The sequence below is a fragment of the Euphorbia lathyris genome, chromosome 8 (assembly GCF_963576675.1).
Source record: "Euphorbia lathyris chromosome 8, ddEupLath1.1, whole genome shotgun sequence".
Lineage (NCBI taxonomy): Eukaryota > Viridiplantae > Streptophyta > Magnoliopsida > Malpighiales > Euphorbiaceae > Euphorbia > Euphorbia lathyris.
This window is the reverse complement of record NC_088917.1, coordinates 12,666,208-12,681,426: the sequence shown is the minus strand read 5'-3', so window position 1 is coordinate 12,681,426 and position 15,219 is coordinate 12,666,208.

Sequence of the window (15,219 nt, the reverse complement as noted above, 5' to 3'; positions counted from 1 at the left end):
AAGAAGGAGAAGAACATCCATGGAAGAAGAAGGAGAGAGAAGGGAGAGAGAGAAAGAAAGAAAAAAAAAATTTGATTTTCCATTTTTACCCCTTGCCACGTCATCAGATTTAACACTGTTAAGTCATTTTCCTTATTTCGTGTAACGGCGTATAACACGGTCCTTTTTTTTGGTAAAAACAAACCACAGGGGTTTTTTTTGAATTACATGAAACCACAGGGGTTGTTTTTGGAATTTACCCTTTTTAAAACTTGTAATTCTATGTAAATTTCTCTTTTATCTTAATGTCTTATAAATCAATAAACTCAACATTGAACAAACACATTAGTGTGAATAAATCAAAGCATTTAAATTTAATGTGTTAGAATATTTTTTATCAATTACTTAAATAATTTTATCAAATCAAAATCATGTGGAAAAGTGTTTCAACAAACTCCCCCATTTTGATGTTGGCAAAAATATTCAGTTGAAGAACTCAGTGTTGAGCTCCCCCATGATAGTTGACCTTATATTACTCAGGATACTCCCCCGTAAGGGTTGAGCTACTGACTTAGTTTTACTTTAACCATTTCAAGGTTTAATCAAGTAAGTCTAAGGTCAGTTTTTAGAAATAGGTCAGCTCATGGAACATATTCTTTTTAACTCAGTTTATGCGGAAGATTTAGATATCAGAGAGCGCTGAGTATATCTTTGTTCAACGTGTTTAAGAAGACATATAAAAGAGGTCAACTTATAGGTCAACACTGCATACAATCATAGATCAATGTAGACAATTAACACAGTTGATTTAATGAAGATGCGTTAGAGTTTATAACAAAACACAAGTAAGCATCACATAAGATTGGTCAAATTTAAAAAAGGTAGATGCATGCATAGTTTTGTATTCAGGGTCAGCACAACAAAATTCATAAAGGAAAGACAACAAGTTTTTAAAATCTAAGTCTAGCAATCTGTTGAGCGATTTCCGCAAGTGCACGGTATACGCTTGTAGTAATAAAAGATATTGATCCCACATGGAACGTTTTTTTAACAAAACTTATTTATAATCGGTTGAATTTTACTTTTAAAGGTTTATAATATGGGAATCGTTGAATTGGATTTTGGTTATGAAATTGCTAGAATGAGAATTAGATTAGAATATGAAAATGTTAGAAAATATTCTGATTTAAGAATGAATTTGCAAAATATGAACGTTTAGTACTTTTTAGAAAAGTAAACTAATGTATTCGTTTGCATTAAGCAAAGAAACAACTTTAAACTTTGTATGAATTATAAAGATGAAATAAATGACGGAACCTGTAATTAATTGGCTTTGAATGCGACAAAACCCTTTCGAGATAGTTGCCCTTAATCAAATTAAAACTCTTTCGAGATAATAATTTGCCTAAGTGTTCAACAAAGTTTCCTTGTAAAGATTTTGAATTAAACTACGTTTTAATGAAAACACCAGCAGTCACTTTAGTGGATTGGTTACCATAAGTGCTGCATAACGATCTATCGAATAGAACGGACTTTATTAGATGAAATATAAATTGATACAAGTTTACAGAGAACACGAAGCATTGAATTCTTCAACGGCGTGCAAGTGAACGGGTTGATCAATCCTTTTCTTGGGTTTCGTTAGAGTTTGTCAGGCTCAGGGGCGAATCCTCTACTCAATCTTCTCGCTGTAACTTCGTAATAGGGATACGGTCGGCCTCTACCAAAATGAAAACTAAACTGGAATAATGTCTAAACGCTACTGAATTTGTTATTAATTTGTAAACAATGTGTGTACATCATATTGCTTTTTAACAGAAATGAAATCTAAACTCTAATCTCTGACTCATTTCTGAGTCAGAGTTTCTGCATAACTCTTGCACTAATCTCTTTCTTCTACATTCATCTTTCAACTCTCAATCAACTCTTTATTTATAGATGTTGAAGAGTCGTGAATGAAGTGTCGTGTCCGTTGTGAAGAGTTGTGTCCATTGTGAAAGGACATCTTTATCAACCTGAACGAACGCGTTTCTTGGAATTTAAACATGTGTTTGTTGTGCTGTAAAGGCTGCTGAAATCTCCTGCTCGTACCGAGAATTATCAAATTCACTACCGAGAATGGGGGAGCATCAAGTTGAGCTTCGGACGAAGGGAAGAAGTGGCTGAAATCTTGGAATTGATGTATTTATTGATGATATTTTAGGTATATTTTGGGCTTAACACAATCCTAGCCAAGCTATTTTTTCTTGTAGTTGAGTTGGGCTTCATGCTCTTTAGCTTTTCCCTTTCCCTTGTATTTTTGCTGACTTCCTGATGCTTCCTCTGATTGTTGAGTTCTTTGAGCTTGTTCTTTCTCCCCCGTTTTGCCACCATCGGCAGGAGGAGGAATGAAGGTGTCGTCAATGGCAGCATGAGTTAAGCGTTTAGAGAATGCCTTAAGCCTGCGCGTGCTTTCATTGATGCCATCAAAAACAGGAACACCCTCATCCAACACAGAACGTGGAATTCTGATAGCCGCGGCACTGAGCATACTCAAGATATATGCTTGAGACTTTCCAACCCAGTGTATACTGTCAGTGAGCATGGCAAAGGCTTGATGAAACATCTTTAACAAGGACGTGTCAAAATACTGACGTTGAGCATTTGAGTGGCGCACGTGGTTGAAAGTAACTCGAGAGTACTTCAGAATTTCATTCGTCTTGAGTTGGTCAGTTTCCATCTCTTCCTTACTCAAGTTGAGTAGACAGACAGCCTCACTGATTTGCTCAATTGAGAATTGGGAGGAGGAAGAGAGTTGCTCATTTGTTCTCGCTTGCTCAGTGTGAAGCTGGTTGAAGAGTTGATGAACTTCAGCAGAAGTTGCATACATTGTGTTCGCATCTGACAGTTGATGAAGTTGACCCTGTAGAGAGTTCATGTGATTTACCATGGTCAGCTGGAGTTCAGCCAACTTTGTTATTGATTCCTGTCTGGGCTGTTGAGACTGAAGTGAAGTCATGACACTCAGAAGATCCTTAAGACCTTTGATTTCTGTGAGAAGCTGAGTGACAGACGAAAGGTGAGTTGGCTCAACAGGAACTGACCCAGTGGCATCGGTATTTGTTTGATGGAGGTCTTAGAGTAGAGCTTGAGCTGAGTCAATAATTCTTTGAACAAACTCAGAGGCATTCAGATACGAGAAGGATCCATCATTATTTGGCCCAGTTGCCGGAATACGAGTAGAACCGGATGGAGGAGGTGTTTGGTTCTGCTCAATGTTAGAAGTGCCAGCATGATCAGCGGCTGGTCTTGAGTTTAGATTTCCAATAGAAGCTGACTGGATGATATTCTGCACTTGTATTTGTGGAAGAGGATGATCGGCAGAATGTGTTACTTGCTCAGAGTCAGGCTGAAGCTGACTGGATTTGGGAAGTTGAGGAAGTCCAGTATTGACCTGAGCAGGAATTTCCTTAGCTTGCTCAACATGTTGAGGAGCAGGAACTTCGAGCACTTGCTCGGGATCATCTTGGCTTAGGGAAGCAGTTAAGTCGGCATGTTCCTTAGGATGAGAAACAGAGGCTTGCTTTTCCTGTTGCTCTGGTGGAGACTCAATGGGATTTGAGAAGAACCTAAATTTCATACCTGACAGGTCAGTGATCTGATCCCTCAGAGGTGAGTCACTCATTAGATCAATGACAGGGGATCTATGTGCCTTCTTCTTAATTCTTCTTAGTCTCTTTGTCTTTTGAGGAGAGGGGTCAGCAGGGATGGATTCAATAGAGTCAGTACGTGAAGTTTCCCGTTGATCAGTGTGATCTTCTGCTGTTGGCTCAGCTTCTTCTTCTTCAACCTGCTCAGTGTAGGCTGTTTCATATTGGTCAACATCTGACTCATGTTCCTCAACATTTTCTGTCTCCTCATTATCAAACTACCACCCAGTTCTTCGTCATCTTGTTCATCCTATGGTTGCTCAATATCAACGCCAAGACTTCGCATATAATGAGAGTCTTCAGAAATGACGACTCCTAGTGGGGCTACGTTGATAGGACTTAACTCAGAAGAGATTTTCTTCTTCTTCCTAAGTGGTTGCTTATCAGTGTCCTCTCTTTCATCTTCCTCAGGCTCAGCTTGCCTTTTGAGGTTCTCTGTAGACTTAGGTCCATCCTAACCTTGTTGAATTTGAGGCTTAGTTCCTTTGGACACAAACTTAAGCTTTTTCCGTGGAGAGACAACGTCTCTAGAGGGGCTTTGAACAACTTTCCTCTTTCTGTCCTTTGGGTCAGCTTTAGCTCTTATTTCCTTCTTTCCTTTTCGGGTCACCATCCTCTTGGGATCCTGAACAGCGGCCCCTTTTCCTTTCTTAGGGATAATCGGTTGATCATAGACCAAGCCGAATAGAGCAGCTGCGGTGATTTCTGTTCCCTAGGTGTGGATTTCCTCAACCAAACTCACTTTGTGATCTTTGAGGATCCTGGTAATAATAGAGCCTAGCCTAAGGGTTCTAGTGCTCCGTTGAAAACCACCGATAATAAATACTGGCATATTGATCGGCTGGTAGTTCACCATGTGATAAATGAAGCATTGTTCGAAGTTCGTCACTGAGCTGGTGCAGTTGATCTTAGGGAAGAGGAAGTTGGTCAGTATGTAATGGGCCATCTTCTGATTCTGACCCATGGAAGTGCTGGATATCTCTCCTACGTGATCAGCGGGTTTGCAGAACTCAACGGGATAATCAATCTTACCTTGGTCACCTGATTTTCTGAGTTGAACTCCTTCGTTTTTCAGTTTGAGCAGTGAGGCAAGGTAAGCAGGATTGATGAAGATATCCTTCCCTCGAACCTTGGTGACCATATAGTCCCGGTTGTCATCAGTGGCTCTTAGGTTAGCGTAGAATTCCTTCACTAACTCGAGATAGGTAGTGTCACGTACTGAGAACAGCTTGGTCCAACCGTTCTTTGAGATCCACTCACAGAAGGGTTGCTCAGCCTCCACAAATCCCTTTGAAAACCAACGAGAGTGGTCAACCTTACATCCCCTAACACTCTCGTATACCAGTGAGTAGGTTCTCTCTATGGATTTCTTACCCTTGTCCTTCTGTTGTTTCCCTCTTGAAGAGGCAGCTTGGTTAGCCGGGGTTTTCTTCCTCGGTGTAGTGACCTTTGAGTGGTCACGCTGACCAGGTTCTTGAGACTTGGTAGGAGTCTCTCTATGTTCCTACTGAGCAGGAGATGGAGGGCTTTCATCGGAGCGATTATCGGCGTAACTGGCAACGGAGACATTTTGAGAATCTTTTGTCATGATTCTTAAAGAAGTTTGAGAAGTTTGGGAATTTTTAGAGAAGAGGATTTGAATACCAGAAATTTCTAAGCGTAAAGAGGTAAGAGTGGGAAATCGTCCACTATTTATAGAGATGTCGAGTTGATCCTAAGCATTGAGGTGGCCGTTTGACCTCGAGATACTCAATCGACAAAGATTCTGGCATTTATGACACATTCGGCGCATGTATATTCTAATTATTGCTTACATCATCCTAGGTGGCTATTCAATTCGCGTGTTTTGCATTAAGTTTTGCAACGGATTTTTACTCAATGTTAAGGATTTCAAACGTTTGAAGTTCTGAGTAGTCAGTGTTACGCAAAGTAGTAAATCGTATGCTTAGTAGCTCAGCTTAAGATAAACACTCAGCATGTATATTTACTCAATATGTGATAGTTGTTGATTTAGCATAACAATTCACTCAGCATGTATATATCACATATTATACTTGGAATTTATTGAAGAGGATTAAACATATCAATGGCTTCTCTAAGTATGTTGAATTGCTCATGTGCCAGTGGTTTTGTGAAGATATTCGCAAGCTGCTCATCTGTTAGGACATAGGTCAGCTTGATCTCTCCCTTGAGTACATGATCTCTGATGAAGTGATGTCTTATGCTGACATGCTTCATCCTACTGTGCTGGATTGGGTTCTTTGATAGGTCAATGGCATTCTTGTTGTCACATTTGACTTCAATTGTTTTAGTCTGAACGCCATAATCTTCAAGCTGTTACTTAATCCATAGGACTTGAGCAACACAGCTTCCAGCAGCAATGTACTCAGCTTCAATGGTTGACAGGGCTGCTGACACCTGCTTCTTGCTGAACCAGGACACAAGACAACTTCCAAGAAAGTGACATCCTCTTAAGGTGCTTTTTCGTTCAAGCTTGTCTCGTCCGTAGTCAGCGTCAGTGTATCCAATGAGTGTGAAATCATGAGTATTGGGATACCACAAACCTGCATTCACTGAGCCTTGCAAATATCTAAGGATTCTTTTTACAGCTATGTAATGAGATTCCTTAGGGTTAGATTGATATCTAGCACAATAACATACTGAGAACTGAATGTCCGGCCTACTAGCAGTTAAGTAGAGTAAAGAACCAATCATACCTCGGTACAATCTACTGTCTACTGACTTACCATTTTCGTCAGCGCAAAGGACAGTGTCAGTGCCCATAGGGGTGGATATTGACTTGCAATTCTCAAGTTCATACTTCTTCAATATCTCCTCAGCATACTTAGTTTGACTGATGAAGATGCCATTTTTCCCTTGTTTGATTTGAAGTCCAAGGAAGAAGGTGAGTGTTGGTCCCTAGTGATTAGTTCCAAGGGGGGGGGTTAGGAACTAATGTAACTTTTTGCTTTTAATTATGCTGACTTAAAGTTATTTTAAGAGTTTGATAACTCAGCGTGTTGGTCAGCACAGGTGAATGATTAGTCAGACAGTTTTAGTCCTTATGCTGACTAAGACTGCTTGACTTGAGAGTTAGGAATTAACACTTGAAGAGTCAGTTCCTAACTCAGCACGCAATATTTACTCAGTTTCAGTTTTGACACTTTATAAGCTGAGTAAATCTTACAAGCAACACATGCACATATATATTTATATTGAGAGAGAAGGTTTAGAGATTACTCAGCACGACTTATCCTGGTTCGGCCTCTCCGCCTACGTCTAGTCCCCAGTTCCTCCTGGGATTTTCAATCCAATACTGAGCTCTTTCAAGGTAGAGCACAAACCCTTTACAAGGGAGTGAGTATGCAAGAGTACGTCCTCTATTCGTCTACTCAGCTCCTACTAAGTACTACAACCCAACACTTAGATTTTTCTACCACTGAATACTTACAACCAAGTACTCAGATTTTTTCTACCACTGAATGCTTACAACCAAGCACTCAGCATACACCTCTCAATATCACTATTGATCACACACTTGTTCTTTTTCAGATAAAGAACACTTTAGATGATTACAGACAATCAATCTAGCATTTACACGAGAATGGAAAGTTTGGTGTAAGATTTCTTTTGTTGTTGAGTGCTTTTGAGATTTTTCTCTCTTGTATTTTTCTTCTTGATGCTTGAGCTCTGATCCAGGAACTATCATTGTCCTTTTATAGATGAAGGATCTGGTATTTGGATCCTTTGAATATGATGTAGCCGTTGAATCCAAAACGGCTCTTTTGGGGAACATCTGCAGGTCGCCTCCAGACTGTACCTCCATCCCTTTTCTCTGATTTCTTCAGGCGTCAGATCTGTCTTCTTCCTTTGGTCTTCGTCTTCTAGTGACAGTTGTCTTTTTCCAATAATACATAGACCCATGATTCTTGGAATTAGTCTCCTTTGTATTATCGAGGCTTCAATCATTGGTGTAGATCATCGGCAGACTTTGTCTTCTAATAAACGGAATGTTCAGGCTATTCTGATTGATACTCAGCTTCATTCGTTTTCTTTGAATGCACATTCTTCATGCTGAGTTTCATCTTAGTTAGCTCCGTTCTTGTTTGTATTATTCTGAAGGAGTCTTCTAGTTTAGTCAGTTTCGTTCTGGTAACTTTTGAGGAAGCTTCTGACGCTAAGTTCTACTCCACTCAGCTTCATTCATTTTCTGTCGGATGTTCAACTTTTATGCTGAGGTCCTGTTTGGATGATGAGGATGCCTTCTGATTTAGTCAGCTTCGTTCTGATAGATCTGAAGGGAACTTCTTATGCTGAGTTCTGCTTTACTTCAGCGTTTATCCGTCTATGCTGAGTTCTGTTTCACTCAGCTTTGGCTTATGCTGACTTTTAACCTGTCTTATTTATTTATATATATACTTTTGCACTCAACATTGAACAAACATATTAGTACAATTAAATCAAAGCATATTAAATTTAATTGCCTCTTAATCATGGATGATTTTGTCAAATCAAAATCTTGTGGAAAGGTGTTTCAACAGTGAGTTCTCCCATCATTGACATTTCAAACTCAGTCTGCATCTGCTTACTAAATTCCTTGCACATTGACTCGTTAGTGGCACCAAAAATAATGTCATCAACATATATCTGAGCCATTAGGGTATCTTTACCCTTTCTCTTAATGAATAAGGTTGTATCAGATTTACCTCTGACATAATTTCTAGTCAGCAGGAAACTGGTCAGCCTCTCATACCAAGCACGTGGTGCTTGCTTGAGACCATACAGAGCCTTTTTGAGTTTATAAACGTGGTTTGGGAACTTGGGATCCTCAAACCCTGGAGGCTGATTAACATAGACTTCCTCGTTTATAACTCCATTAAGGAATGCACTCTTAACATCCATTTGAAACAATTTAAAGTTCATATAGCTTGCATACGTGCATAAAATTCTTATAGCCTCTAGCCTTGCCACTGGGGCCAAGGTCTCACCGTAGTCAATACCTTCTTGCTGACTGTAGCCCTGAGCTACAAGTCTTGCTTTGTTCCTGACCACGTTCCCTTGTTCATCCAGCTTGTTGCGGAAGACCCATCTTGTTCCTATGGTCTTCTGGCTTCTTGGTTTTGGCACTAAGTCCCATACTTCATTTCTTCTGAACTGATCAAGTTCCTCTTGCATTGCATTCATCCAGAACTCATCGTACTCAGCTTCAGCGAAGTTATTTGGTTCCTGAATTGAGACGAATGCTACGTTGCTGAGGTATCTCCTCAGTTGATTTCTTGTCATCAGGGTGTTTTCAGCAGCATCAAGAATGGCACTCTCTGAGCGTCCTCTTGGTATTCTGATCTCTTTTGGAAGAGTGATTTCTTGAGCTGGTTGTGTTTCAACAATCTCTGCAGGTGTAGATTGGTCAGTGAAAACAATTTGAGTTTCGCTTTTACCTTTGGTCAGCCCTTGAGGTAGTGACTTAGCGGCTGTTTCTTAGTCAGCGGGTGCTGAGTATGGATCATCCTCAGTCAGCTGCTTATCTTTTCCTGCAGGGTTAGTTTCATCGAACTCAACGTGTACTGACTCTTCTAAGACCTGAGTTCGTTTATTGAAAACTCTGTATGCTTTGCTGTTTGTTGAGTAGCCTAAAAAGATAGCTTCATCAGCTTTTGAGTCAAACTTAGCTAGGATGTCTTTGGTATTTAAAATAAAACATTTACAACCGAAGGCACGAAAGTATCCAATGTTGGGCTTTCGTCCTTTCCAAAGTTCGTAGGGGGTCTTCTTTAATATGGGTCTAACTAAAGCCCTATTAAGTATGTAGCACGCTGTGTTGACAGCTTCTCCCCAAAAGTACTTTGGAAGCCTATGCTCACTCAGCATTGTCCTGGCTATTTCAACCAAGGTTTTGTTTTTCCTTTCAACAACCCCATTCTGTTGAGGCATTCTAGGAGCAGAAAAATTATGGTCAATGCCGTTGGCTTCACAAAATTCAACAAATTGTTGGTTTTTGAATTCTCCACCATTATCACTTCGGATGTGAGCTAACTTAAGATCTTTATCATTTTCAAGTTTTCTTACTAAAGTTGAAAACGTCTCAAAGGTTTCATCCTTGCTACTCAGCAAGATGATCCAAGTATACCGAGAAAAGTCATCTACAATGACCAAGGAAAATCTTCTACCACCCAAGCTCAGCGGCTGGACTGGACCGAAGAGATCCAAGTGTAGCAACTCTAATGGACGCTTAGTTGAGACAATGTTTTTACTATGAAAAGATTGTTTGGTTTGTTTACCAGCTTGACAAACGTGGCATAATTTATCTTTTTCGAACTTAAGCTCTGGCAGTCCCTCAACTAATTGCTTTCTTGCCAATTTGGCTAGGAGGTCCACGCTTACATGACCAAGTCTCCTGTGCCATAGCCAGGAATTTTCTTCCTTTGACACTAAGCATACAGTTTTTGAAAATATCTTTTCTAAGTTCAGCATAAAGACATTATCAATACGAGGGGCAGTTAAAATCAACTCATTTGTTTTACCCTCGAATATTTTACATCCAGTCTCATCAAATATAACTTTTCTCCCATTATCACATAGCTGAGCTACGCTGAGTAAGTTATATTTGAGTCCGCTGACTAGGGAGACTGACTCAATAGTAGGATTACCACCAACGGTTCCTGACCCTACTATCTTACCCTTTTTGTTGTCTCCGAAACTTACGCTTCCACCTCATTTACGCACAAATGTGATGAACTGAGTTTCATCACCAGTCATATGCCTCGAGCATGCGCTATCAATGTACCACATCTTTGACTTCTCAGCACACCTCAGGCTTACCTGCAATATAGCTAGTTATCTTTAGGTACCCAAGTCTTTTTGGGTCCTTGTTTGTTAGGCTCAGCAGGTAAAGCATCATATTTAATCTTATGACGACACACTTGGACAGTGTGTCCATTTTTCCCACAGAAGTCACAGCTGACCTGCCGTTTAGGATATCTCACTAACTGGTCAGCACCCTAGTGCTGAGCATGCCAGCACACCTTTGTGGTGTGTCCTTTCTTCCCACAGAAGTCACACTGGACATTCCGCTGAGGATTCCATCTCTGCTAACTAGTACTTCGGTACTGAGTGTTTAGAGGAATATTTCTTTTATTCGGAACCTTGAGTTGGTTCTGAATAGTTGTGACGTCCTTTTTTAGTTTCTTAGAATCTGATTGGACCTCAGAGATAAAATTTTGCATAATTTCTACGTTGCTATGCAAAGTTGAGTTGTCTTGGAGAAGATATCGAAGGTCACTCAGTTTGACCTCCTCAATCTCGTCACATCGCCTGCTGAGTGCTCTAACCTTCTTGTTACACTTTTTGACAAGTGTGTAGAGGTCACTCAGGGCATTAATCATTTCATTTCTGAGCAAGGGTAGTGATATTACCTCAGTTGAGTGTGCCTCATCGTCAGATGCAACAGAGGGGTCAGCATGCTCAGAAACACAAGGCTCAACAAGCTCATCTGCCATGAAGCAGATCTTTGCTGACTCAGTGGCATCGTCTCCTAATGATGATGACTCATCACTATCACTCCAGGTTGCCACCATTGCCTTCTTGTTGTTCTTCTTTTCCTTTCTTAAGGTAGGACATCTTGATTTGATATGGCCAGTTTGATGACATTCAAAGTATGTGATTGGCTTTGAGCTGTCCTTCTTGTACTTGCTGTCGCTGGACTCAGCTTTGTACTTATCAAACTTCTTATAAGGCTTCTTTGAATACTTGTCATTCTTTCTGAACAGCCTTTTCATTTTTCTAGTGAACATGACCATCTCTTCATTGTCTGTTGAGCTCCCATCAGTGGAGTCAGCTTTCATGACAAGAGACTTTTGCTTCTTGTCCTCAAACTTCTCCTTCACCTCAAAGTTCTTCATTGAGATCTCATGGGTCAGCAGCGAGCCAATGAGTTCATCATACTTGTAGGTGGTTAAGTCTTGAGCTTCCTCAACAGCAGGTTTCTTGGCTTGCCAGCTTTTAGGAAGACTCCTCAGTATCTTCTTGACTTGATCTTCCTCAGTAAAGATCTTGCCAAGTCTCTTGAGCTCGTTGATAATGTTTGTGAACCTTGAGTTCATCTTAGAAATTCCTTCATCATCATTCATTTCAAACAGCTCGTACAACCTCATGTGCTGGTTCACCTTGGACTCCTTAACTTTGTTGGTTCCTTCGTAGGTGACCTCCAGTTTCTTCCAGATCTCCTGCGCTGACTCACAACCTGAAATTTTGTTGTACTCTGCAGCATCTAACGCACAGTGAAGCATGTTTATAGCCGAAGCATGATTTTTTAGCTTCTTGAGATCATCTTCTGTCCACTTAGTCTCAGCTTTAACAACCGTTTGGCCGTCAATAGTTTCAACAGGAACAAATGGGCCTTGGACTATAGAAAGCCATGCACTCATATTTGTTGCCTGAATGAAATTTTTCATTCTGTTCTTCCAAAAGGTATAGTTAGACCCGAAGAACAGAGGAGACCGAGTAATGGACAGTCCCTCAGGTAAAATCTGAGTTGTCTGATTTCATGGGAGGAAACGAGTGCTGTTCTCAGTCATTGTGGGGATCAGCTCAAGATAGTTATATCTTGCTCAGTGAGCTGTTAAGCTCTGATACCACTGATTGGTCCCTTATAACGTGACAAGGTTAGTTCCAATGGGGGGGGGGGGATAGGAACTATTTAAAATTTTGTCCATTAAGGCTGACTTCTTTTCTTAAGAAAAGGTTTACACAGCGGCGCTAAGTAGTTTTAAGATACAAGCCTAGTCAACTTGTGACTAAGTCTGTTTCTTTTCTTGAGTCAGGAGATAGCACTTAGAGTCTATTCCTGAACTCAGCTTCTTAGTGCACTCAACTCAGCGTGAGTTCGTTACTTAGTCAGTTTTATAGCAAACAATATATAAAGGAGTTTAAGGGTTAGAAATATGTTACTTAGCAGACATATCCTGGTTCGGCCTCTCCACCTACGTCCAGTCCCCGGAACGCGTTCCGAGCTTTTTGAATTCTCTACTGAGCTCTTTAAAGGTAGAGCACGAAACCTTTTACAATAGAAGCTGAGTATACAAGAGTACCTTCCTCTATACCTCTACTCACTCCTATATCTACCGCTGAGTACTACAGCCGAGTACTCAGCCTCTCCTTTTTATTCTTCTAGAAATGATAAAGTGTTTGTCCTAAACAACAATTGCTAAGACACTTTAGATCATTGAAATCACTCTAGACTTTTACACAATGATTGGAAATTGGTGTAAGATTTTGCTTTGCTTTTCTCACAGAACTTTAAGTATGAATTTGGACAGCGTTTCGACTATTTGAAGATCTGCATCGAATGAAGCAATTGAGATGCCTTTATATAGTGACACTTCAAGCACCGGTAATTTCGAATTTCGAAATAACCGTTGGAGGCAAACGGCTTCCTGTCATTGTCACTTTGGGCGTGCTCAGTGTCGTTGGCCAATAAGATTCTTGCATCTTCTGTCTACGGCAGTGCTCAGCAGCTTTTCATCAGATATACAGAATGTTTCGACATTTACGGCAAAGTCTTCTAGACAGCCTTTTGCGCCTTCTGAACTTTACCCAAAGTAGAAATACTTTGTCTATAAGTTGGTTCTGTTCTGCCGCTGACCTGACTGCATTGTCGCTCAACTCAGCAGCTTCCTCTTGAAGCTTTTGTTAGAAGGCTTCCCGATCCTTCTTCATGTTGAGTCGTCGTTTTACTTGATACGACTGCGTTTTAGCTTCTTGGGCCGTGAGGTCTTGATGTGTTAACTTGGGCTTGACTTTCACTTATGGGCCTTTAGACTTTTTATCTTAATGTCTTATAAATCAATAAACTCAACATTGAACAAACACATTAGTGTGAATAAATCAAAGCATTTAAATTTAATGTGTTAGAATATTTTTTATCAATTACTTAAATAATTTTGTCAAATCAAAATCATGTGGAAAGGTGTTTCAACATTTCCTTTTGTCAGTCATGTGTCTGCTAGAAGAACTAGTATTAACATAGTTGCAAGAACTATGGAAACAAAACCACTGACTTCGGTGAAATAAGAAGGTGGTAAAGTTCTATTTGATTGAAAAAGTTATACGTGCCATCAGGAAAAATGGCTGAGAAAGGAGTTAAATTATACATTATTTATTCAACAAGACAATGTTAAAACACACATTGCAAATGATGATTCAGATTTTCACTGAGCAACCACACAAGATGGGTTTGATATCCGTTTGACTTGTCAGCCTACAAATTCCTTAATTTAAATGTTTTATATCTTGGATTTTTTTCCAGGTATTCAGTCATTGCAGTATAAAGAGGCACCAAAAACTGATGATGAGTTGATTGATGCTGTTGCTAAGGCATTCAATGATTTTCCTGCAGTCAAGTCGGATTATATATTTCTAACCTTTCAACCATGCATGGTTGAAATCATGAAAGTAAAAGGCTCACAACAATATAAAATTCCATATATACATAAATCAAGGTTGGAAAGTTGAGGTGAACTCCCTACTCAAATCAAATGTGATGCGGGCTTGGTGCGAGATGTAATTCAACATCTGAATCAATAGATTTAGTTGGGTGATGAAGCAAGGGATGTATGATTTTTAGTATTCATTAGCTTTTGTTTGTAGTTTTGGCTTGTAGTTTTTCAGATAAAAAATATTGCACTGATTGATATCAGTGTGCTTATATGGGTCATTTTTAGTATTACCAACGGGATTTATGTTGATTTAAGCAGTAATTAATTCACTCGTTTTTTGGATTTGGGACATGGAAATGCAAACTTTGTTTTGTAATTGTGAAAGGTGGCAAGAATTTGAGTTTGAGTATTTATTTCTTACAAAAATAATCCTTCAAATTCTTATTATTATGAAGATATAAGACTTTGGTTGAATTGATTCTTTATAAGATTTGAAAGAGAAAAAATGGTGTGGGTGGTGATGACTCTGTGAAAAATAGAGGAAAGATTTTAGGGAAGAAGTTGCAAAATGATGAAAATACGTAAGTTTCTATGAAAAAATGTTGTTGTGAATAATGTCGAGTTTTCTCGTAATAATGATAAGAATGGTAGTGAAAATATTGTTCAAAAGAAGAAAATAAAGAACTCACGTAAGAAAACATCAAAAAAGTCAATGAAAAAGTTTTTTGGTAAATCTCACATGGAAGCAGGGACGGAGCTAGAAATTTCAACTAGTGGGGGCAAACATTTATCAAAGTAACAAAACATTAATATTAGATTATACTAAACATTTATCAAGGATCTTTCCAAAGATTTATCGTCTTGTATTTTTAAATGTCACAATTAGACGAGGTAATAAATTTATATGTGATTCGCAAACACAATACAAACTCGATTGGGTTGATACAAGTATGGTACAAAAAATTTAAGGTTGGGTTAGGATAACTTGTTTCACACTAATCTCATCATTAACATGAACGAATATGATTTAATTACACAGAATGTCACCCCTAATTGATATTGCTGAATATACTTCCTCACGGTAAGAATTTCTACTATTATGCATAAATAATTGTGTT